General features: G+C 33.1%; 1 protein-coding gene across 1 annotated transcript in view; it reads right to left on the bottom strand.

The window, feature by feature from the left end:
* Positions 1-7,056, bottom strand: part of LOC118191506 (trissin receptor-like) — a 568,898-nt gene extending 561,842 nt beyond the window's left edge. The window contains exon 1 of the mRNA XM_085809189.1: positions 6,923-7,056. The gene's annotated coding sequence lies outside the window, so the exon portion shown is untranslated. The remainder of the gene's footprint in view (positions 1-6,922) is intronic.
* Between the last annotated feature and the right edge of the window lie 17,480 nt (positions 7,057-24,536).

Here is a 24,536-nt window from a genome sequence, read left to right as displayed (position 1 = left end):
GCATGAGGTATTTTAATTAACATTATTTCGTATGTTAAATCGCTCCTGAACTTCTACTGTTCTATGTTTTACTTGAAAATATAATTTGAAGTGAATCTTAAATAACAAACTCGGGTTTAAGTTTGAGGGAGAAGACTAGTAATCTCAGTTCGCCATGCTGATACTCTTCTGCTATTGACTATCATTTTAGCATTGTTGCTTTGAGATGGTGAGTTGTCTTTGACTAAAATTACATTAGTGTTCTCCGGGTAATGGAACCAGGTTGTTAGTCTTTAAATTTAAACTTTCAGGTATAAATAATTAGAGAGCTTGTTTTCTGCTGAAAAGATTATTTCTAATGAATAGAAGTATGAGAGTTTGGCCAGCATTCTCCTGCAATGGCGATCGAAGAAATAGACCTTTGAGAACCCTAAAGCTGGTCTTTCTGAGAGTAGTTAAACTGAGATTTGAGCCTGTTTGGTAAGTGCGTGTGTTCGAAATTCTCTCAGTAAACTTGCAGTCTCTGCCTAGGTTACATTAAAATTGTTGAATTTATATCCTTTATGAAAGGAGGTTTTGAGTTTTAAAACAAGTCCAGCGGAAAATTTGTGTTTGCATTTAAGTACTCATAAGTGGTGTAATAAAATAAATTTTGAAGTGCTTTCATTCTATATCTCTTTATTTGATAGTTAGCTATTCTGGTGGTGATAATTCACCACGCAGAACAATCGTAACACCTTGTTTTTGTAGTGATAGACATCAGGAAGCTATTTGTAACCCGCAGCAGGTGTGCTTACATGAAGAGAAGATAGTAAATAATTTCTCAGCTCAACAAGACTTTAATCGATAACGACATCAGTTAACATGAGTTATGTTAGATGGCTTGCTGCTGACAATTGCTTTCCACTCCGATTGTAGGCTATAGCTATTTTGTGTTACATAAGTCAGAGAATTAACATAATTCACTTATATTTAGCCTGTAAGTTCCTTATAATTTAGCAGTAACCAAGGCAAAAACTTTAAAACTTATGAAAATACTTCGAAGTATTAACAATTATTTTAATTTTTTTAAAGTATATTTATTTGAAATAGGAAAATCGTGTGTTAAACTTTGATATTTTATATACCTGTAAGTGCAGAAATTTGCAAATTTAATTCACGGTTACTTGTAACAAGATTATCTTATAACAAGCTATGCAATTACATGGTTAAAAGTCTCAGCTTTGATAAATTTTTACTTACTTTGCGCTTCATTTTTGTTATGTCCTCCCTTTGGAAACATAAAAGATATTTTATTTCCTAAATCATTTAGTAAAAATTGCTTTCGCTTTCTTTTTCACTTTTAATAGGATATATTACTCTTACTTCTATTACATTTAGCTTTAAGGCATAAAAATACCAGGTCCTAAAAATCAGAAACTTACATTTACGTTAAAATTCACTTAAATGAGTTCATTTAAATTTAAATCGAAAGAAATTAATTTAAAAGATTTTTTAACATATTTATTATGTCCTAGCGTATTAGATAACAAATTGATGTTTCAGTGAAATTTCGTAATGGTGTGATAAAGTTAAATTCCAGCTACAGATATGTTTACTAAATATAGCTTGCTGTATCGCTCATATCGATGTTAATTGGACGTCACAGTAAGAATTATAAAACGCAAGTTTTAGTAACAAATCTATAAGTTACTATGACTTTTCAACACTGAACATTGAAACTTAATGTTATAATAAATAATTAACTACAGTTTACGGCAGACATCATTTGGATGTGACTATCAAATGATTCTCCGCTCATGATAATCCTTACATGTTTCCCTAATAAGTCAACGGTGGAGACGCAATGTATTCTCTGAACTCAAATGGAAGATCAGGAATAGAATGTCTGGACACAAGCTCAGATTATAGAAGTCAAATTGTTGAATAAGCTTTCTCCACTCTGTCTTCCTCATATACATAATTAGCCAATCGATTACATAGCGTATTTGGTACAGTAAGTGTGGATATTTCTAACTATAATTTTGCAACTAAAATATGGATGAATGTCTGAAGCGAAAATAATATTAAGTTTCACAAAACATTAACATTCTTAAGCTTTCTGCAGTATGATGTTTCATATATGGAGCAGCATGGATAACTGAAGAAACTTTTTTATGTCCATGATAATGAGTATTATGTCTCAAAAGAAAGGTTGATAAGCATTGTTTCTGCGAAAATATGAATAATCCATTACATCAATAAGGTTCTCAATGATCAACATTAATTCACCTTCTTGAGTCACGGAAAACAATTTTAAAATACAAAATTCATTACTTATCCGTGAGTCTACATATATCTTAATTTCATAATAAATATTCAGATACGAAGGAATGCAACTGCATGAATTATACAAAAGAATTCATAATTGTATCTCTAACATGAAAGCTTGCAGATATCATTATAAGGTATTTCTCCCGCCTTCTTAACATGCCTTCGTGGTGTAATGGTCAGCACGCTCGACGCGTATTCGAGAGTTCTGTGGTTCGATTCCCGGTGAGGCCATTGCTCATTTTTCACAACCCTCAGCACCAAAACTCCTAAAGACTCTACATCATTAGCATTTTATTTAAAGTCAGAAGACATGAAAAATATGCAGAGCCACTGCCGGCATACGAATACAGATGTTAACCGGACGTGCATTCCAGTTACATCATTAGGCGCGCTGTAAGGACAGAAAAAACATTACAAGCTGTCTCGTCATCTCGTTGAAAACAAATGCTATATGTAAATTAAAAAAATTGTATAAAAAATATGTAGTTTTAAATTTGTTTAACCTTTCAAAAATGATAAATAATTCTTTGATTCTATCAAATGCTTTAACTTAAAACCCTTTCAGTTGATGATTGCATACGGAAAATGGAATTAGGATCACGATCTTGATTCAACAAAACAAATATCTAGTTGCAAAGCTAAGTTTCAATCTTCAAAGCATAAATTCAGCATAAAGCTGAACACATATTGTTCAGAATTTCCTGACATTTGCACTTTTATTAATCGTGTTTTCATCACTACCGTTACATCATGCGCGACTGCAAAAAATGCATTCTTGTACGAATAAAAATATATTTCCATTTTCTTCAGCAAAAATTTATACTGTATCGATGTGCATATTCTTTGCAATTCAATATTATACATAAGCTTCATCATTATAGATATTAATAACATTCTAGTGGTAAATATATTAGTATTATTTCATATATTCCAAACCCCAATTTTTCTTTCATAAGCTGGCAAACAGAGAAATGGGAGGTATCTGTAGTACGTGTTCACAAAAGGGAAAATAGAATAAGTAAGCAATTAATTTGCTCAAAATCTACACGTACACCATGTTGCACTTCCCATCTGAAAGTAATCTTCCTTTTCACAAATTTTATATTGGTGTGATATTCTTAATAACAAATTGCTGCATATAACTACATAAAAATTAATGCAGTATATGTTAAACAGTATAATACTACGTTAACTTTAAGCAACAGAATCCAACTTAAAATGATAAAATAGCTATTTAGCTTCGAAAGAATATTCGCATTAAATCCGCACTGCCCAGAAGATTTAGCTTTACTTGTTGTGCAGGAGCTCTGTGGAGTATCATCTAAATTATTTACATCATTCACATACCTGACAAATAACTTTTACGTAATACATTAGATAAAGGAAACTTAAACAAATGATCCTTTCATATAAAATGCAAAAATTAGCATGTAAGAAAATTTATTCCAATATTCGGAAAATAATGAAAGATAGCAATATTAATGTGAGCTACAGGCAATTTACAGCTTAAAATACAAAGAATTATATTTTGACGATTTATTACATACCAAAGAAGGAAGTGTTGTAGTAATACCGTAAAGTAACTAAAAACAGAAATTTAGGACAAATTCAAAACATTATGCAACTGTTACACAATTATCGACTCACAAAATTTCCTTTGCATATAGGTATTTGAGAGCGTTATAGCTCAGATTGAAAACACCACCATTAAGATGATACGAATTTTTAGAAATGACGTAAAAGTGAGAATTTTCTTTTTTTTTTTTTTCTTTTTTTTTTTTTTTAATTATACGAAAATAACGTGAATTTTTCTTGCAACAGGTGGGAAGTGCAACAATGTAATGAAATTGATTTGCAAGTAAGTGGCATTGTTAAAGTGCAACAGTGCTTTGAAAAAAACATAATGGACGCTTGACCTTTTGCCAGTTGAGATAAAGGATTCCAAAGCGATTGTTCAAGCGAGGAAGTGATCTGTCAGAATTTATTGCTGAATGAAAAGTTATTTTAGCATGTTGAATCTAGTTTCTAAAGCAAATTTATTAACGAATATTTTTAAATGTTCAAAAATCATTAGTCGCATCCTGATAATAACCGTTTTTTAAATAATTTGATTCTATGCTTACTTAATAGATAGGATATTTTACTAACTACTTAGTTAACATAACTTTAAAACGTGTTCCAGTATGTAATTAAATTCGTACTCTGTAACTAACTGCCTATTAAATGCTTTCTATATCTGAAATATTTTGTTAAGTATTAAGCGATTTTACATGATTTTCAAGCTATCAGTTTTCGCAGCATCCATTAAAAACTATTATATATTTTTATAGTCTATTTGCATTTAAATAATTCAAACGTTTATAAATGAAGAAGTCTGTCCAATTTCCAACATATTAACTAATTATAATCCTATAAATAGATTGTAGCGTTTACATTATAACATTTAGTAAAATTTAACTTTTCAAAGCAAATATTCGAAAATTTCTGAAATAAGGAATTTTAAATTAGACAAAAAGGATTAATAAAGAGCAATAAAAGATTTGGAATCATGTTTTTACTTGAATTGTTTTGGAATTTAGAGTGTAATTATCATAATATATGCGTAGCATTCTCAAACCCGATGCATCTTGTACTCGTAGCAAAATAAATATCCGAGCTTGTTACTAAAGAATGCATTAGTTATTTTGCATTCACCAGAATTAAGGGTTATCGAAGCTCATTTTCTTGTTTTTTTAAAGATTCTCCATCATAAAAGACCATATCTGCTGAAATCCGTTACATCAATGTATTGAAAGTATTAACTGCAAAACCATTCGTTTTTTGTTTACTAAAATAACCATTTTGCACTCATTATTTACAATTCAAACAAAGGAGAATTTGCATTTCGTCTTTAACAGGTAAAATATTATTAAATTTGGTGTAATCGTAGATCTAAATTTCAGTAAATTCTAGATGCTATATTTTATTTTTGCTTTGCATTATTCAACCGCAAAAAACTATATGAAAGTATAAAATAGAATATCTAGGAATATAAAAATTGCTGTATCATAATAAATAGCTAAAGAAATTTTTTATTAACATTAAGACCACTTATGATTAACGTATACGTTCTTCACCAAAAGAAGATTCCATTATTTTACAGAATGGTTTTGCCAAATTTGAAATACAGAGAAATTAGAGGGAAAGAACTCTTCCATTACATAATAAAATGAAAAAAAAAGCTGAGATTCAATATACAGTATAAGGAACTATATTCCTTAAAACGAAGACTGCTATTAGAACAACAGACTTCGCTTTCTTGTCGTTGCTATGCATTCAAAATCAGAAGTACAAGTTTGAAACAAAAGGTTAAGGGTCGTTATCTGTTATCAAATGAAATTAGAACTTGATGTAACAAATATACGATTAAATACAGCAATGCATACGTAAGTTACAAGCATCGTATGCTTAGATTTTTATATTTGCTTCAAATGGTTAACTATTATACGTTTTTTTAGTTTTGTAATCTGTATGCATATTTAAAGATTTTACTAGACTAAATAACTTTTTACGAGTTTAGTATTGGCTAGAAATTATTGTCTATTCCGTTTCCCTGAGCTTTTTTAACGAAAACCAACTATAATCAAATACATGTATAAGCATCCAATATGCAACATTTTTAACAATAGGTAACGTAACGGTTACTTTATAATAATTAATAAATATGAAGTAGCTACTCTTACACATTTATGTGCAATAACATTTCTGTGAGTCACTATAAATTTTAAAAGGTTCAGTTTTAAGCACACTTCGCAAATACTTAAAATTAATCAAATAATTAAAAGCTTGCTTTGAATTAATGTATATTTGTTATTTCAAATCTGGCATAAATTTTGCGACTATAAAATAATCTCATCATGTCAGAATGCGTAAAAGAAGCAAAATTACCATTATATGATCTTCATTTATTAAAGAAACATATATAAAGTAATCTGTTATAGCTAACGAAAGAGAAATATGTATCTGCAAGGGAAACCAATATGAAACAGAAATAATAATTGCAACTTCGAGGAATCTTAAAAAAACATTTATGTTAGAAACCATAAATGTATAATAAACTGCAACACTGCTGTAAGGCATTCCTAAAGCCATCCTTTTATTAAACAACGTAGAAATATATAACCTTATTAGTTTAAAAATTGCTTAAAGTGCAATCAATTTCGCTGTTTGCTCTTAACTTTTCATTAGAGTCTTCCGATTTTCTAACATAATTTTAACTAAATTTGAAAGAAAAGTTTTATTTGAGTTCACTAACTTCTCGAGCACTAAGTTCAAGAATTATTAGGAAACACGTTTGAACTCATTAGTGATAATATCTGATTATGTAATGTAATAGAAAACATTGATATAAGAAGGAATTTTATACAGTTTCCGCCAAAATGCACATACTTTTATTATATTATGGGTTTATTCATACGCAGTTTTAAAATATTTTAACATGTTTCCAAAAACATAACTTAAACGTATATTAACTAAAATAATAGTTAGAGCTGTAAAGTCTCTGAACTCAATCATTCAATCAATCAATAAAAGAGCCAGAGCCTTGAAAGGACTTAAAAATAGTTTTTCTTATATAAGTAAAATGAAATACCTCAGTTACTTTTTTAAGCATAAATGAGTAGGAATTAGACATAAGAGCGTTGGAACATTTATTGCAAATGTCCACGAACTTTGGATCCGCTGAAGCAATCTTCAACTTTGACTCAGCCCGGAAAGTTACTTTTCTCTGCGAGGTCAGGAGCGCTGCAGCGAAACCAACTGTGAATGGTCCTCTAGAACACCCAACTTTCCACTCTACCCTATTCGTTAACTTTAGAGACACAGCTTGCTGCGCCCCCTGGTAGCAAACTCTTACATCAATCGGAGATTCATGAGCGACGGCATAGGTCTCAAACACGACACAATTCATTAGCCAAATTAAAAAAAGCGCTTAGAAGCATCGGTGCGTTGGAAATACCATTGGGAAGATCTGTAAAAATGCTGTACATATTGGTTTGTCGTGCAAAAGTATATAGCTTGGAGGAAGGCATACCACTGTTATTTTGCAAGACATAAAAATTTTTTCAGGCATCTCAAATAAGCGAAATTCTAAAATATATATTATGGAGGAGGATGTATTCCTTTTATCCATTATTCTGACACACATTCTTACACACTTGCATCGCATTAACAATTAATTAAAACTACTAATCTATAATAGATAATCTATAATAGATTAGCAGGAACTTTTTAATTAGATATTCTCTTTCTCTGTTAAACTGTAAAATGCTAATGCATAACAGAACTTAATAAACAACTTAATAGACATCTTTGTTTATATTATGGGAATAATAGATATTTGTGAAATGAATATCATTATGTTATTTTCGTTCGTTCATGTATGTTCGTTCAGTGATTTTTACGCAGTTTATCATCTTGCAAGGAATTTTCCGCTCCTTCCCGCGTGCCTTCGAGGTATAATTGGAAAGCACGTCCAACTAGCATTGGGATGTCAGGAGTACAAATCTCGGCAAGAAAACTGTATTTTTTTCGCATTTCCTGCCGCGATAAACCTAATGACTCAACAAGTCGCATCCGAGCCAAAATGTAGTGATTTGGTTTGGTTTCGTTCAGTTGGCTATGGCAAAGCACTCTAAGACTATCTGCCTAAGGGAAAGGATGCTTTCATGAAGAGCTTTCTAAGGGAAACTGGCTCACATCACGTCACACATTGGGAAAACCACAAAAATGCCCATGCAGCCAACCTATTCGCCTGAAATCGAACCCAGGTCGAAACTACCAGCGTTCAACGATTTTACCGCTCGGCCGCTGAGGGGCTCAGAACGTAGTGGGCAGTAATTCGCCATCACCAGGATTAGATGATTAGGTTCCCGTCTTCCCAGTAGCTGTTTAAGTGGATCAGAGTGTAATGTGTTTCCTCATTCCTTACAGAGTTCTTTCAATTTCTGCATATAATATTAACTAACATCATTCTTCAGTTATGGCAGCTTATAAAACCAGAATCTCTGTTGTTGGTAAGAAGAAACCGGTTTCACTGAGTCAAATCTCGGCAAGAACACTATATTTTTTTTTCACATTTCCTGCTGCGATAAACCTAATGACTCAACAAGTCGCATCCGAGCCAAAATGTAGTGGTTGGGATTCGAACCTCCCGACTACCAGCCTAACGTGCTTCCGCATGATACAGCGAAAGAACTCTGTAAAGAATGAGGAAACACATTACACTCTGATTCACTTAAACAGCTATTGGAAAGACGGGAACCTAATCATCTAATCCTGGTGATGGCGAATTACTATCCACTACATTCTGGGCCCCTCAGCGGCCGAGCGGTAAAATCGTTGAACGCTGGTAGTTCCGACCTGGCTTCGATTTCAGGCGATTAGGTTGGCTGCATGGGCATTTTTGTGGTTTTCCCAATGTGTAACGTGATGTGAGCCAGTTTCCCTTAGTAAGCTCTTCATGAAAGCATCCCTTCCCTTAGGCAGATAGTCCTAGTGTCCTTTGCCATAGCCAACTGAACGAAACCAAAAGCAGCTGCAATGCCTGCTGCTGTGGAAAAGTCGAGTTTTGCATCTCCTTGTCGTGAAACGTAATATTGGTATACTCACGAAATCTTGTAGATCTGAAAAGGGAACTCAGAAGTCAGCTGTATTACAACGAAATTCTAACGATAAAAGGTCCATAATTTGGATTACGACTTGAACAAAAAGATATCTGTAAGGAGTGCTAATTCTAGAAAAATGTTTTTGAGAGCCTTGAGACTTATGGTGATTTGTGCTGTTGGTTTCCCACTTCTGTGAGTAAATATTGAACGCATTCGTTCTCAAACTGAATGACGAACGAGGGTAGAAGAAAATTGACCAGTATAAAATCACTTAAATAATAGTATTATACATTTGTAACTCATACGTACTTCACATAACACAGTATTTTCGCATCTCATTAACTTTACTTCAGATATAATTTAGGCAGTCGATCTATCTCTAAGTATACCGAATTAATAGTTTACAGTGATATACATAACTATATTTGCTGAAACATGCTGGATGTTGTATATTTTTAATTTGCGTATAGAAGTATATGCATGTTTTTATTCTTTTCTTATTTTAATTTTGTTAATTTGTTTGTGTTTAAGTCCTGTAATAGTTCTTAATTTCAATTTATAATTTTTTCTTCGGCCCACCAGCGGCCGAGCGGTAAAGACGCTGAACACTGGTAGTTCGGTCTGAGGTTCGAATCCCGCGAACGGGCTGGCTGCATGGGCGTTTTCGTGGTTTTCCCCATGTGTAACGTGTATACGAGCCAGTTTCCCTTAGAAAGTCCTCCACGAAAGGCATCCCTCCCTTTAGGCAGATAGCCCTCGTGTGCTTTGCCATAATTAAATACACCACCAACACCACACCATAATTTTTTCTTCCTATCTTTTACTGATTTTTTTATGTTTCTTACTAACTCCGTGTCTGCCTTTTTATGAACTGTAAAATTTGAGTTATTAATTGACAACTTTCACACTTTATTCATTAATTTGAAGGAAGTTTGACTGAATATTTTATCACTTTTCAAATCTTGAAATTTAGCTACATTTTACAATATGGGATTCATCTTGTTTTTAAAGGACAATTTCAAATATATTGTTCATTTTACACTGTTATTTTGCTTTATTTGTATTAACACTTTATCATTTTCATTTATTTCTTTTACTTTTTGGATTTTGTTGTTATTTGATCACCTGTTTTGAAAATGTATTGTTTATAACCTTTGGTATGGAATTTGTTCTACTATAATTTTAATTTGTTACCTAGTTTTAAATCTATTTTCTTGGACTTGGTAGGAAATAGAATAACCTAGCAATCGTTAATTTCTCAACTTCAATTCCTCTTAATTAGAGTGAAATTTCGATCGACTAATGCCTCGATTGTTTCCCAAAACGGATATTTTTTGTGAATTTGAATTGTTTCTTTGTTTTGAATTGTTTGAATTTGAATTGAAAATCTCCGCTACTCTGAATAGAGGTATTTAGGACAATTCATTTTTTCTTTTATTCTTATGTACTTAGTTTGGTTCATGATCTTTCCTTAATTAATTACTTTTTTCCATCTTTTAACTTGAAATACTTCCCTGTTTTATTATTGTTAAATTAGTTATTCTAGTCTTATGTTTATTTTTATATTATTTTCCGAATTATTCGTAGGTAAAATTTTATTGAATCGTAACCTCATTTCAATAAAACTCTGCTTCCATTTCTTTAATTAAAGCAGTATCTTTTATTTCGCTTACTTAAATGGCGTTTCTTTAATTTCTCTTAACTTTTCCTTCATGAGCAGATTTATGCGCAACTATGTAACAATTGCTAGTTCATTTACGGTTTCAACAATAAATATAGGAAGTTTAATGCCTACTGATTTGCATTTATCCAGTTGCATTTACAAAAGGTATGCATCGCAAGCATTTAATTTAACAACCGATTTCAACTTTAAAAAATAACGGGTATTCTCGGATTTGAAAAATTTAATTTTAGAAAAGCATAAAGAGCTTGCATTTAATTTTCTGTGAGAAACGAAAAACGTCAAATCTACTTTTAAACTTTTAAACGTCGTTCATTTCTGAATTAACTCGGGGAACGAATATAATAGAAAACTCATCTTATTTACATCACGCGAAGTCGTGCGCATCAAGGAACTATCCTTGTTAAGCTAGAGATAAAAAATATAATAAACTGCTTCCTATTCGTAAGTACATGGAAAAGTTAAATTTCCGAAAAAAATATTATTTCGTTATATTATAATGATGTAGCGAAGCGGTATCTTAACTTTAAATTAATAAACCTAAGAATACATCAATGCGAGTGGACTGTAAATTTAACCTTTATTCGGCGGTTTTAACTTTCGAACACAACACAGCACAAAGTAAAACGACAGAGTTACAATTAGCGGTTTTAAGAACGCAAGAACAAAATGCGAACTACGCATACAATCTGCGCATTGCGAAATAATATCTCAGACAGGCAGAGAGCTCTGGTGGCTGAAACATTCCGCCCGGCGTTGAAACATCGTTTCAAAATAAATAGCTTTTACAAAATGAAATTATCATAACAATATTAAATTATGCAAAAATGTATCATCAAAATATTCACAAGAAAACATAATATGTAATTATGCAATGAAACTAAATTGTTCTCAAAACAGATGCACAGAAGCCTTGATACAATTCAGGAACTTAATTATAGCTAAAGCAAAGTACAAAGTTATAATGCTTTAGGAAAAAAACTTAATCATTGATAGGCAAAACACTAAGTTTGTGAATTGGCCTTTTGAAAACTCCGTTAGCGGTTTTGATCTTCACGATACGCACAATATTATCTGAGCTAGGAAAAAGTTCCTGGTTTTCCTCTTCGAGACACAAAGCGCTTTAAAGCGGCAATAAATGATTCTGATGTAAGATTACCTACTAATTCAATATGTATAGCTCTTGTAGTAAAACACACGAAAACACAAATGTAACAGACTCCATGAAATTTAGCTTTTGGCGTAAATGAAGCATTACGAATGTATTTATTTGTAATCCATGCGCATTTGATGCAAATCATAGTTCCAATTTATTCAAATGTATCTTAACAAAAGTTAGACGTCAAGTCACGAAAGACGCAGCTGAAGTTACTCAAGGGAAGTAATTAATATCTTGCAGTTATATGGATATTGTGTAAGATTGTAATAATAATACTGATTTACTAAGAGAGTAACGAAATCTGTTGGCTTTCGCGCATGTCTGGGTTAAAACAGCGTTCTTGTCTAAGATCAGAGCAATTAAATATAATATTAACTTACGTTTCCCTGAATCAAACTGATTTTTAATGTAATATTACGGAAATAAAATTCTAGCGTTCATTGACTCAATAATCTCATATTTTTTTATGTTTAGGTAATAATTTAAAGCACGTTTAAGGTTTTAATGCTGCATTCATTTCATTCTTGTTCTAAAGTTCATATTTTGGAATACTCACAAAATTTAAACGCTAACGCATTGTTGAACGAGAACGAATGATAATCAATTTACTAATTTCTTCTATATATTAATGAAACATAAATTTGAGTTTTGCCATCACATTTAACTTATTTTAGTGTAGAGATAACAGTTTTCTTTATTCATTCCATAGGCGTTTTCTCAACAATGGTGTGTGTGTGTGTGTGATTATGGCAAAGCCTCGAGGGCTATCTGCCTAAGGTAAGGGAAGCCTTCGTGGAGGACTTTCTAAGGGAAACTGGCTCGTATACACGTTACACATGGGGAAAACCACGAAAACGCCCATGCAGCCAGCCCGTTCGCGGGATTCGAACCTCGGACCGAACTACCATTGTTCAGCTACTTTACCGCTTGGCCGCTGGTGGGCTTCTACTGATATGTACAAGTTGTTAAAAACTACGGCTTCGTTGATATCTCTTTCAATAACCTTTCCATATAATGAGAAATAAATTCGCAATTTATTATAAAATTTCATCACGCACAGCATAATAAAAGACTAGAAATATCTCAAGGGGGAACGCATATAGTAGCAATGCTTCCTCAGCGCTTATCATTAATTCTCGAAATCACTCGCACAATAAACTCTAAATAACAATTCATTTATCATTAATTCTCAAAATCACTCGCACAATATACTGTAAATAACAATTCATTTAACAGTTAAATCTCACAGTCGACTCCCTAGATTTTCGGATCTTGTAGCACGTGCTCCTTGAAGAACCGGTCGCAGGATTTCAAAAAATGCGTTTTACTAAACCATCCTGGCCCACCAGCGGCCGAGCGGTAAAGTCGCTGAACACTGGTAGTTCGGTCCGAGGTTCGAATCCCGCGAACGAGCTGGCTGCATGGGCGTTTTCGTGGTTTTCCCCATGTGTAACGTGTATACGAGCCAGTTCCCCTTAGAAAGTCCTCCACGAAGGCATCCCTCCTCTTAGGCAGATAGCCCTAGTGTGCTTTGCCATAATTAAATACACCCCACCTAAACTATCCCTAAACCAACAAGTTGGAAAATAAAAACTCCAAATGTCGCCAAGGTCCAAATGTCGGAAAGAAATTGACAGCTATCTCGCGTTTTGCGTGAGCTATTTTTTACAATTTAAGCGCTGTGGCGCTCAGAATAGAAAGGTTACTATTCCGTTTTGAGGACCCTAAAAAATTGAAGCGAAAATGTATGCGCAAAAGCGCCAAATCTAGCGAACGCTCCCAAATCTGGCGTACGCGTTGATTTCAGATTGCGTAAGTTTATATAGTTCTCTATTTCTTAAGACGATATTGAAATACTCGTTTAATTCTTAAACTTTTTTTTTTTTTATTTTAAATCCTTTTTTTGATATCCTATGGATTTAACAATTTGGGAATTGTCCATGACGAAAAGTCTGCAATAGAATTTTGGGTAAAGTGCAGAATCATCCAGTGCTTGACGCGTTTTTAAGAATTGCACATACTCGGTATCTATGTGCACATCGACCTATTTTCACTTAAAAACAAATCCCAGAATTACACAAAAATGGCACTGCGCACACCCTTTATCTATGTACACATCGACCTATTTTCACTTAAAAAGTAAAAGAAAATTGACAAAAATCCAATTGTTTTTACCCTTGTAATAAGCGGCAAACAAATAAATGGGCGATTCTGCCCTTTACCAAGAATTTTTCAAAGGAAAGACATCATTCATTATAGAAGATTGTGTTTGAACAACCAACGAGATGAAATTATGTTTTAGCGATAACTCGGTAGCGAAATAGCGATGCAGGCATCCATTCAGTTATGTTTAGCAATTTTTATATAAATTATAATAATGATTTGAAATAGTTATTTACTCTTATGCTTCCATTCAGTCATGTTTAGCCTTTTCTATATAAATTATAATATTTAAAAAGTATTTTAAGAAATTAACCTTTCATCTAAATTAAAACATCAATCTTAAATAGTTATTTACTATTATACTTGTTTTCTTGCGTTAGGGTTGCCGCAATTATTTTTGGCAGCACTGGCATCATTGGCGATTTTTTACGGCCCTCAAAACCTAATAGTACCATAGAAGGATCTACAATACTATATAAGAAATAAACACTTAAATAAAAATCACGAGGCAATAAAATAAGCCCTAAACGCATCGATCGAACACAATGAAATAGTAAGTATAACAATACACAACACTACAACAATACAGAAAACCAATGATGCAACAAAAAATGATCTGAATTCTCACAAATATTTACAACATCGCAAAGTATTTATTAGAACAGAAAACTGTCTTCCATTAGCTTCCAAAGCTTGTTTGTATGCAGAACGAAAAAGGACGAAAAACCACCACTAATCTTCAAACAAACACTCTTTTTTTTTTAATTCTGGAATTTTTTCAACTTGGGATTTTTTTTTTTTTTTTTTTTTTTGAACTTCAGAATATATTACATGCAAAATATTCTTTGAGATACAAATTCGTCTTTTAATAAACCCGAATAAATACATATAAATGCAGGTAAAGCATATAAATTTGGAAGGTGATAGGAAAGCGTTATGGCGTTATGAATTTTTCTGTAGTTTCTATCCTTGATATTGCTGCTAGAATATTCCCTGCTCCATATCACGTTTTGTTTCCGCATGTCATACGATGATTGCCAGAAGAGCACTTGCCATCTTCAATGGACACACATCAGATCCTGTTCCTGAATACGTAATGCACAGAGGGAGAGGGAAAATGTACATTTCGATATTTTTCGTTCTGCATAGCCGATAGGCAAAATTCAAACTATTTCTTTATATCTCAAAGGAATGGCTTATGGTATGTATTAAGCTTACATACAAAACAGCATTAACATACATTTTTGGACACATTTATTTTGCCACTGATGAGTCTATTTTTTCATAAATTGATTATGCGCCTATAGCTATGCCCAAATACAGAGTATCGTAAAAATTGTGGTGAATTTTTTAAATTTTTTAATTTCTTGAGTTTAAAATTTTACCCTATTTTGCAGCTTTGAGCTAAAATAATTCCATTTAAAGAACTTTTAAATTTTATAATTTCAGGTACTTTTAACACTATTTCGCCTACACACACTTTTAGAGAAGTATTGAGGCTTTCGCCAATCTATGTGCTGTAAGGTAATTCACATAAGCATCAGATTGATAACAATATGATTCTTAATAGTGTAATGAAGTGTTGCCATTTAAGTGTATTATACTTTGCTTAATAACGTTCTAAACTTTCTGTTTCCCTTCAGTTACTTTCAAATGTGAAATAAATGTACGCTAGAAATTTTAAAACTGAAATATATTTCCAACCTAACACATTATCATGGATCTGAAACACGCTTGGTTATTTAAATCGAACATTTGTGTGAGTAATTAGAAAGTGTTAACTATTTAAATATTCCAGCAGTTCAGGACATTATAATGAACTCTTGTTCGGGACATTATAATGAAATCAATTTTAATAATATAGAATCAATCACTAAGAAATCACTGGGAAATCAAAGGAAATTACTGCGCCCAGAAATCACATTACTTTCTTGAATTCGTATTGAATCACAATGACTTCGAAAACATTTAACTGTTATCTAGTAGATTTTCGAAATATTTACGTTTCACTGAGGGATTTTCATGTGCGCTTCGATCTTGGTTGAAAGCCGTTCGTAAATATATTGAGTCCTTCTTAAAAACCTTTCATAAACTTGTCTGCAACTTATTGAAAACCCTTCATAGAATTGCTTGGAACTATAAAATAAAAGCACTATACCGCTGGCAAGAATACGCTAAATGATATTATACTTTGAAGGTCAAGAAATACTGCCTGCGAATTCCAAGAGAATGTAAACAATCCTTGTAGGCTTTCTTAGTGTAGCAGACCATAAAAAAATGCAACCGAATAAAAAATCTGAGATACAGAATTAAAAGTTAAAAAAACAGCTTTCAGCTGCTAATATCTCGAAAACGTTTACTAAAATATTCTGATTAAAATAAAATTAAATAAGAAAAGCATTTTTTGTTTCATTCGTAACCAAGACATAGTTAAATAGACAGCAGCCGATTTGTTACTTCTAATTTATCTATATTTAAGAAAGATAAGAATGTTAACCTAAATTTATTTTTCATTTAAGACCAGCAGTTGTAAAACTGAAATCGAATTTTTTTTTTTTTTTTTTTTTTGAAATTATAACAATGATCAGAATAGCTTTTAAATTTACAACAGATAAACGCAGCTTCTTTTGAAAATTCTACAGGTTTCTGGGCTTCGAAAGTTTCAAAATGCCTTGAACAGTCATCAAATGCTATAATACGAAAATGCAAGTAATTTACAAACGTTAAATCACTTAACTTTAAATACGCTTTAATCATTTTAAGTTTAAAGTTAAATATGATTCATTTTTTCCACGCCCAAGGAACCTGTGGTGTCATTAAGTACATTTAGAAGAAGGAAACCGGAAAAATCTCTCAGTGCTTCTGGTAGAATTTAAACTTCGGGTCTCCTAACTGTCAGACCGACTTCATTCAAATTACACCACGAAAATATGCGATAAGGAAAGAGAAATTTCCTTACATTCTTTCAACTGTAAAGAAGATTGGAGAAGAGAGGATCCAGTCGCCAAATAATAGTGGTGACGAATTATCGTCCACGACACTCTGAACATCACTTATGAAGTCATTAACTTTATTTCGAAGGAAGAAACATGAAAACTCAGCAGTACCCTCGCCGGGATTCAAACGTAGATTTCTAACCGTGATAGCTTAAAATTACACCAGGAAGGCATATGGTAAAGAAGGACAAAATTCCTGACAAATCTATTAAGTTGGACTCTCTTGTCTTCCATCCAAATTAAACTCTATACAGAATTTAAACGACTTATAGCTAAGTCTAGAATTACCACAGAGACTTACGAGTAAAAGCCCCTTTATTTAAAACTAATTAAGTTGAACAAAAGGCACTCCTAGCGCTTACAGTTTCGCCTTCATTTATGGCGAAAAACTCAAAATCAGTAAGTCAAATGTCAAACTTGAATTGAAAGAAACTAATAGCCAAAGGCTACACAGAGCAAGTTAACACCAAGTTGGCTCAAAACTTTACCGACGTGGATTTTGACTACCGGCAATTATAATGCAAGGCCGCAGCCAGGAACTCTAAAGCGACGTTCCCACTGGGGTTTATCTGAGCTAGCGGAGTCGGTTCCATGTGTCGACTAGCTCCGCTGTGTCTGCAGTTCAAATTTTTCAACTTGCTGCCCTATGGGGAAAAACTGGTTTTGGAGATGGGTCGACTACGTTAGTGGCCCACCAGCGGCCGAGCGGTAAAGTCGCTGAACACTGGTAGTTCGGTCCGAGGTTCGAATCCCGCGAGCGGGCTGGCTGCATGGGCGTTTTCGTGGTTTTCCTCATGTGTAACGTGTATACGAGCCAGTTTCCCTTAGAAAGTCCTCCACGAAGGCATCCCTCCCCTTAGGCAGATAGCCCTCGAGGCTTTGCCATAATCACACACACACGACTACGTTAGTTGTGTTTGTTAGCTTAGATAAACCCCAGTGGGAACGGCCCTTAAAGTAGCAAAAGTAGTAATGTGACCCCGAGTGGGCACAGGCTCTGTCTTAACAAACTCACACCCTCACCTAAATAGATTCGAAAAAAAAGAGAAGGGACAAAACAGATTAAAAACATAAAATAACTGGATAGTGAAATTAAAGGAACCTCACAAATCTTAAAATATTCCAGAAACTTTTATACTTCCTTAGTATCTGTCATTATCAATTACTACGTTAAACGCTACCTTTTTTTAAAGAAATATGCTTCTGGGCTAGTTTCATTAACCTTAGTGCACATTCTTCATCTACGTACGCTTTCCTTGGATATACATGTATTCCTTTCTTTCGCATCTGTTGAAAATTAGCTTTTTTTGTATTTATCAGAAAATTTCTTTGCTCTCATTCACATCTTTATTGAAATTAAATTTTCTTTAACCGGCGCACGTAGAGATTAGATTAGGCAAAATTTACTCTGATTTAGAAAGCGAGAGACTCCATTCGCAATTCAATAATGCAATTGCTTACTGTATGGAGAATCTAATTTAAAACTGAACTAAAAAGTCTGACAAAGAAGGCAATTCTTAAAATCCATTTACCTGAGCTTAAAAAAATTAGTGCCATATACGCTTTTAGCACTTTTACGAAAATATGTGTCTCTACATAATTATGCTATGGTAATAATATTTCATTCTGAAACCCTTTTAATGCATTTGATTTAAAATTACCAATATTTCGAAGAAGCTGACAGAATCATAATTACTCCAGTCCATCGAATAATATTACCATCAGAAAAATTAATTGCCACGGGAATTCAATTTCATTGTTGCCAACTGAACAATGGAAATTGCCAACAGAGGCAAATTCGATGTTAGTGTAATCTATCACACAAATGAATCAAAAGATAAATTAAGCATCAATAAGTAACCTTCAGGTAGATTTTCATGACCACTAAACTTGTCACAAAAAATTTCTTATACTAGATTACCAACTCAACATAAAAATCAGTAGTCATTTAGCCAACAGCGAGAAATTTTCCAGGTCTAACTAAAAGTAATTTCTTTTGATGAGGTTTCATGGTTTTTAATCCTTGTAACTCTGTGGCACTGCAGTTGAAACTGCAGTGTGTCTAAGAAATGTTTGTGAGAAATTAAATTATAATTAATGATTTTGATGCTATAAAATTTATTCGATACTTTCGTATGAAACTGTAACTTTTAATAGTTTTTTCCCACAATTTTGTATCTATTTCATTAGAATTTTATATTTGAAATGCAACTAAGATTTAGAATTGTTCTATCCTTTTGGGACAAAATACATTTAATAAATATTTATTGCATATTCATGTCGATAAACGTTTAATTCTACGTGTAGGTGCTTGATTAGGTATAAATAACAGAGATAAAATGGTGAAGAAAAAATAATATCAAGTTTCCAAGATGAACAAAAATATTATCTATAGAGTTTTACGTTTAATGTGGAGAAATGAATACCTGAGATTATAGGAGTGTCGCGTTACTGGGATACGATAGAATTATAAGCAAGAAAGAAAAGCTTAAACTGAGTGCATTCCAAACAAGCTGCTGTTATCTGTGTAGGATAATGAAAGAGTCGTAAAGTAGCGTCGCGTTCTAACTACAATGCCTATAAAAATCAAAATGTATCGTTAAATATTTAATTACATGAAATAATCCTTTGATGCATGAGATGATGGACATTACAGATCTCCCCTAACTTAATACGTTGACTGCCACAACAAAATCAGGTAAATACTCTGTCGTGTCATTTTTTAAATCTAACGTTTTCTTATTCCTAAATATACGTTCGATACCTAGTTTTGTTTAAACTCGTTATTGTTTTATTTATTTTCAAGTTTCATCTTCAGTCGCATTTCTCGAAACTTCTATATTTTTTGAATTTATAAAAAGATTATGATTTCATCGTAAAGTAACATAAGAGTCCATTGACTTGATAGTAAAATTAGTCACATAGTATATTTCAGTACAAATAGTAAAACAGCATGTATAACTAAGTGGATGTATAAACATCTTAAAATGTACTACTAGTCTTGTACTATTTCAATAAACAACACAATCCTCTTTAATTGCAACTTTGTTATATTACTTCCACGTAAATAATAATTACTTAAAATTTACAGCAACAAAATATATGTTAAAAGCATATAACAATTTATAGAAAAGAGCTTCTACAAACCGGAAACCAAGAATACGGAGCAACTCGACAGGGCCGTGAAAATAATTTTAACCGTATATATCTGTGCGTTTGTAAAGCAGCGGTCAATTCGTACGGCTTCAAGCAATATAAAATCTATGAATCACATTCAATGCTCCGAAACGTAAGGCTTCTCTGAACCATCGGTGATGCACACGGCAGTCAAGGTATTAAATGTATAGATTTAATTGAAACCGATTCGCCTTTTGCTATACGTTAATGAAAGTGTGTTTTAGGGGGCTGGACTCCGCATCAAACATTCACTTAGTTGCAAAACGAATCTTGATCCGACTGTTATTATCTGGAAATTTCATGGCTCATTGAGTTGGCATCTCGTTATTATGGCTGTGACATAATTTGCAGTTTTTGTCTGAATTATTGAATATCGGCAGAATCTTCAACAGATGTTTGTGTTGTCAATCTGAAACTGCTAAAAATGAAGTTACTGTTGCTTAACAGGGTAGACTCGTACTTGCAAAAACTGCTGGTACGTATATAATCAGTAATCTGATCACTAAAATTTTTATTTCTTAGTTGAAAATTAATCTCTGTTCGTTTACAGGGAATAATTTTATTTCTATTTTTAATGTTTCTTTGCGTTTAAGTTTTGCACTTTAAATCTGTTGACATTTCATTAAATTTGAATTATTCAAGAAATGCGAATTACGTTCCCGAAGTTGGCAATTTAAGTTACAGAGACTATTTAAATTTTCGGAAAGAAAAATTTGAAGCCTCGGCTATGCCCTTGCCATGATTCGAACCATGTACAACAGATAAACTCCCGTTTATGAAAGCATGCACGAAAGAATGCGGTAACTCCTTACACTCTGCTCTCTTAAAGGACGACTGGGTAGAAGTTGAATTGGATAGATGGTCAACCAAATCCAATTGTTGATGAATTGTGGCGAAATCTAGGTATGCATAACATTTCAGGTCAAATGCCAATATGGAAAATATTTGTTCCTGTGGAGCAGAAAATACAAATAACCGGTTATACATTCGCTGGAATTCGAGCCATGGGTCTTCCGATGCTAGACGCACATGCTTCTTACTACACTACACAATGTACTGGGGAAAGCGATAATATATTATAAAGTAACCCTAATTTAGTTTATTAGGACTTCGATAGTTAATGTACTGACAGAACAGTGTGACTTCACTTTGTTTGTTTAAAGCTACAGTTGACATTAATTTCACTTCTACTACTAACTTATTTCATCGACATAAGCCTGCATTGATTTGCACTGATTTTTAATTAGCGGACAGTAATACGATTTGGGGAAAGAAACTGTCTTTAATTTAAATCCCTCTGAAGAACTAGAAAAAAAGTTTCTTTTTGCAAATAATTACTTTGAATTGAAACTATATATAAGCTTCACTTAGCGTTTGCTTGACGTTAATATAACTTGGATCGCTTAATGTATTTAAGTTTGCTCTATTTTACACTCATCATTTGTTTCGCTTAACAGTCATTAGTGGAAACTTGATGATTTCCGAATCCCAGCCGCTGTTACAGCATCTGTCCCAAAAGTTCATTACAATCATTTGGTACTTAAGGATAGTTGGAATCCTCTGGGAGGATTATAAATAAACTGTCTGGCATGGAAAGCATCTTCGTGCTGAAAGGACCACTTCTTTCTCTTGTTATTTCTCTCCATCTAAAACTCCGTAATAGACCTTAAAATAACATTCGTAATCACATTAAAGATTATAGACAGTTAGAAATAGTTGATGCCAACAGAAAAACCTTAAACCATGCTTATCTGTCGCCAGAGCTATTAGTTTAAATAATTAGAGAGAAAACAATTAGCTGTTTTCAGCTGCTAAGTTCATAGAAAAGTAACATATAAATAAACTTTTAGCAAATACTTAGCGTCTAAATGATTCAGTCTGCATAAATGAAAGTAATGCAGATTTTCTTAAATTGTTTAAAATGTTTGGAAAATTCTGTTAAATTGTTTACAAGCTTCGGTAATGCCGGTCTGTTTATTCTGTAATAGAAGAACTGGGATCGATTCCACAAAGAATTTCAGAAGAGAATACCTTGCTGCGTTAAACTGAGAAAATGAAAGTTATAGTTATATTTTTTACTATTTTAAGTACTCTATGTCTTTAAAGTAAATGTAGTTTTAAACATTGTCACTGCGATTTCGATGAAATAATCTTCATCGCTCAGCGCGTGAGCATGAACCGACTGCAATTTAAAAAAAAAACCCACCTTCGTTTCCTGGAAATATAATGCCTTCCTAAAGACTTGTTCAACAGGCATTGTCTACCGTGCGCCATGTGTTGTGGTGTGATGTGCTTCAAGTGCAATATCGAGCAAATTTCTCGTGTTTGCAGAAAATCATACAGCTACTTTAAAAAACGAATACTTCGACATGATTTTGTCGCATTTACGTAGTGTCATCAGAATTCATTATGAAGATAAAATAAGATTCTTTAGTGTTGCACGTGCTCAGCTCTCTGATGATACGCGATAAAGAACGGTCAAATCGTGAACGGCAATTCTGATGTAACTATGATAAATATATATATACAATAAAAAATAGTGAAATTAATCTAGTAGCCACTAATAAATAAATTAGCAAAACCTGTAAAAAAGGTTTAATTTGAGTGTCTCAATACAGGTAAGTAAAACTGCTTTAATGTTATTGAATGTTAAGTCATATGGGCTATAATTCTGGTACTTTTTAACAGTTGGGTTATTGCATTTACACAACGCTTTAGATAAATAATTCTAGTTGAAATTCATTTGGTTATTAGGCAAATTCCATAATAAGTAATTAATCTTAGCAATGGTACGTTATATAGCGAACATAACTTTTGCCATATCATTTTGCCCATCTCCACAACAATAAGTTACTTTATTTAAACGTTTTACATAAATACTTCTGGTATTTTTGTACAAAACTAATCTAACGCTGCATTGTATTTCACTTTCTTTGCGCGTGTGTTAATTTTCCTAATCACTGCCATTTTTTATTAATTCTGAAACTCTGATGGGATGGTAACCGTGAAATCCATCACTTCGCTTCTTCGCGGATTCATTTTGTAATCTTCAGCTAAAAGCTATGTAGTAGATTTCACCTCGGTTCTTGTCACGAAGGTGCTGCGATAGTCGTAGAACAAAAATTGAATTTTTAATTTTAACAGACATTTATAATTGGAGGTGTTGAAAAAGAAGTTACATAGACTTGTTCATCAATCATAAATATCTTCATGCTTATGTATTAGTCAATAGTTGAAGGCGAACATCCCAAGATGTAAAGTAACATGGCTGAAAAATACACTTCCAGTATCCTGGAATGTTGAGCAGTCTTAAAGGGTATTTGTTGGACTTTGCCGCAAAGATCAGAGTCAACTCGTTTTGTAAAAGATTTAATATCCCTTCGCACTGTAGCCAGTCTCCCAATTTGTAATTACTGTTGGCGAATGCTTTGCCGAATCAGCAACTAACACGTCCTTTAAAAGATAGTGAGTAAATTGTTTGCGAGCATGGATTACTGCGATATTGCATTGCAGACGAAAAAACGAAGACCCACTGAGAGTTGTTATTGGAGGTGCTAAGGACACGAGAGGCTGCATTATATTCATAAATCTGCAGGACTAGTTTCGAAGGTTTAAGTGTAGAAATTTTTTCTTCAACTGCAGAAGTACAAATTATGAAGGAGAAGCCTGTGCTGAAACCATAACAATCGGAGGAAGGAATGTAAGCTACTGGCGCCATCTATTGATGAGAATTGTAAACAACTCTGAAATAATTCCCTTAAAAACTGAAAGTAATGACGGATTGTAATTGGAATCAATAACCATTAAATAAGAGAATATAATTCGTCAGTGGAAGATATTTTTGAATAAATCTGGCTGCAGAAAAATGGAAAATGGGATTTTCTCATCAAACGTGTTGTGAAGCAGATGACTTCTGTGCTTTATTTTTCCTAAACTGCAAATTCATAAATATTACTCTGATTTTTGCCTTAGCACTCCGATAACCGTTATCCGGCGTGTTATCTTAACTCTGACGTTGCTATCTGTTTTAGCAACTCAGTTAAATTTCAGTTAGTATTCTTACGTAAGCGCAAGTTAAAAGTTTCAATTGGGACATGAATTAGTTAACATATTAGCTATCTATAGACTTAACTCATTATTAAAATAATGCTTTCTACACTTGAAATAAGTGTTTAACTCTCACGACTAAAACGCCCTAGACGGCCTTTCATTCAAACTCTCAACGGCCACCCGAACGGTCGAGATCGCACGATGGTTTTCTGCCCCCTCCTAAAGTACAGAATAGCGTAAAGTTCGATTTCCCCCAATGCACTGTACCAGTTTACCTTTTATCGTAGACAGTCTTGTAGTAGGAGAATTCTTTTGAGGTTACTTATCTTTAGACTAAAGGTGACTTAATATACATTCAGGGGCTCTTTTGTTGG

This window comes from Stegodyphus dumicola, chromosome X2, assembly GCF_044657685.1.
Source record: "Stegodyphus dumicola isolate Sdum_Otavi_A_Nest chromosome X2, ASM4465768v1".
NCBI lineage: Eukaryota > Metazoa > Arthropoda > Arachnida > Araneae > Eresidae > Stegodyphus > Stegodyphus dumicola.
Note: the sequence above shows the minus strand (reverse complement) of the source record. Positions and strands in the feature narration are given on the sequence as shown.